We start from the raw sequence: 2823 nt of genomic DNA on the forward strand, positions 1-2823 counted from the left end.
TAGCGCTCCAGCTAAGAACCACTGAGCTCAGCTCAGCTAAGAACCACTGAGTATGCTCCTGCTAGACATTTCCTCTGGAAGTCTTCCGAGTGGACCAGTGCCAGAGCTAGCCCAGCACAAGCTTGCGCTGGGCCAGTGCTGGAGGGAGGCCAACAGTCTGCTGCTCTGACTGCCGGGCAGAGGAGAGGTGAGTGGGGGCATGGGGGGGAGGCGTGGTGGGGGAGAGAGAGTGGAGAGTGGTGGGCTCCACCAGATAGATGGAGATCATCTGATTATCTCCACCAGATAGATGGGCTCCACCAGATATATGGAGATAGCCCAGAGGGTGGACTCCACCAGATCCACTCCACCAGATCCTGAACCCATGTTGGGCCATGTGGCCTGACATGGTGTTCTCTGATTTTGTGGCAGCTCCTGAGCTGCCATAGAATTGAGTAGTCCCATTGTGGGGCTACTTCCTTTGCTCAGGGGAAGGGGACAAACATCCCCTTCTCCTAAGGAGGTGGTGGCGGCGGCTGCCCAGGGTGTGCTGGATGACACGGAAGCTGTCTGCACCGCCGCGGCAGCCCTGCACTCCAGGCAGCTCAGGATTGGGCTGTATGTTATTTGTTTGCCACGTGCCAATGGTTGGCAACCTTCAGTCTTGAAAGACTATGGTATAAGCCTACAGCAGCCGGTATTCCCAGGCGGTCTCCCATCCAAGTACTAACCAGGCCTGACCCTGCTTAGCTTCCGAGATCAGACGAGATCGGGAGATAGTGTTCAGTATAGGGAGATGGTTGGCAAGCTTCAGTCTCGAAAGACTATGGTATAAGCCTACAGCAGCCGGTATTCCCAGGCGGTCTCCCATCCAAGTACTAACCAGGCCTGACCCTGCTTAGCTTCCGAGATCAGACGAGATCGGGAGATAGTGTTCAGTATAGGGAGATGGTTGGCAAGCTTCAGTCTCGAAAGACTATGGTATAAGCCTACAGCAGCCAGTATTCCCAGGCGGTCTCCCATCCAAGTACTAAACAGGCCTGACCCTGCTTAGCTTCCGAGATCAGACAAGATCTGATCACAGACAAGATCACAGTCGGTATAGGGAGATGGTTGGCAAGCTTCAGTCTCGAAAGACTATGGTATAAGCCTACAGCAGCCGGTATTCCCAGGCGGTCTCCCATCCAAGTACTAAACAGGCCTGACCCTGCTTAGCTTCCGAGATCAGACAAGATCTGATCACAGACAAGATCACAGTCGGTATAGGGAGATGGTTGGCAAGCTTCAGTCTCGAAAGACTATGGTATAAGCCTACAGCAGCCGGTATTCCCAGGCGGTCTCCCATCCAAGTACTAAACAGGCCTGACCCTGCTTAGCTTCCGAGATCAGACAAGATCGGGAGATAGTGTTCGGTATAGGGAGATGGTTGGCAAGCTTCAGTCTCGAAAGACTATGGTATAAGCCTACAGCAGCCGGTATTCCCAGGCGGTCTCCCATCCAAGTACTAACCAGGCCTGACCCTGCTTAGCTTCCGAGATCAGACAAGATCGGGAGATAGTGTTCGGTATAGGGAGATGGTTGGCAAGCTTCAGTCTCGAAAGACTATGGTATAAGCCTACAGCAGCCAGTATTCCCAGGCGGTCTCCCATCCAAGTACTAAACAGGCCTGACCCTGCTTAGCTTCCGAGATCAGACAAGATCTGATCACAGACAAGATCACAGTTGGTATAGGGAGATGGTTGGCAAGCTTCAGTCTCGAAAGACTATGGTATAAGCCTACAGCAGCCGGTATTCCCAGGCGGTCTCCCATCCAAGTACTAAACAGGCCTGACCCTGCTTAGCTTCCGAGACCAGACAAGATTGGGCATGTGCAGGGTAATAGTCCAACCCTGATTCTAGTATGGAGAAAAAACAGAGAGGAACTGAGTTTGTGCATCACTGTCTCCACAGTGTGGATAATTTTATAATGTCAATCATGCCTCCGCTTGTCCCTTTGGTCTTGTTCCCGTTCAGTTGTAAGCCTTCAGTTTCAATTGTAAACTGCCTTAAATGCAGCAGCAGAAAGATGGTATATAAATAAAGAAGATAAATAATACTGGCGATCGCTGGGTTCTTGGTGGGGGGGGGGATCAAGGTCAGCTTTTCGCTCACCTCTGTTTATTCCTGCAGATTTTTTCTTGGAGGGGATCCAGATCCTTATGAGAAGGTGTAACTAATGGCGTGCCCAGAAATGTGACAGAGCAAGGTAAATTTTGCAGAGTTTCTTCAAGTTAAGCAAGAATGTGAATGGTTGCCTGGAGCCATGATGTCAAGCATCCGTGACTTGTGACACCGTGCTATTTTGGAAGCGCTAGAAGATAACACACCCTGTCTTTAATGAAACCCAGATATTTTTCAATTAGCAGTTGAATGTACACACTTAATGCCACTGACTCAGCCTGAATAGAGGTTTCCCACGCATCGAAGCACACATGAAAGGTGGAGGTGTCTCATTTGAACTTTTGTGATCTTTGCTTAAACAGGAAATGTATATGTATTGTATTGTATCAAATGTATTGCTATCCGCAAAGAAACCTTTGTCGCTGCTGACATTTCACATAGCACAGCAAAAGGTTAGCATCTGGTGATCTAGACCAAAGGGCTGGGATGCATTCCAGTGAATATATAAGGGAAGTCTTCCAGGGCGCTCCATTAACTTCAGATTGTAGCTTCTGATTGGTTCTACCTCTGGGTCTGATGGCACACATGAGATTCCTGGACAACTGCTGCCCAGCAACAAGACCAGGAACATGACACAAATAGCAGTAGGAGGCTCGACGCAGCGGGCAGATCTCCAAAGCATGC

At 50.0% G+C, this 2823-nt stretch overlaps 2 pseudogenes; both read right to left on the reverse strand.

Annotated features, from left to right (window-relative positions):
• Positions 1-661: 661 nt before the first annotated feature.
• On the reverse strand, positions 662-784 carry LOC136662915 (5S ribosomal RNA; annotated as a pseudogene).
• Positions 785-813: 29 nt separating this feature from the next.
• LOC136662917 (5S ribosomal RNA) lies at positions 814-936 on the reverse strand (annotated as a pseudogene).
• Between the last annotated feature and the right edge of the window lie 1887 nt (positions 937-2823).

Source organism: Tiliqua scincoides, chromosome 11 (assembly GCF_035046505.1).
Source record: "Tiliqua scincoides isolate rTilSci1 chromosome 11, rTilSci1.hap2, whole genome shotgun sequence".
Taxonomy (NCBI): Eukaryota; Metazoa; Chordata; class Lepidosauria; order Squamata; family Scincidae; genus Tiliqua; species Tiliqua scincoides.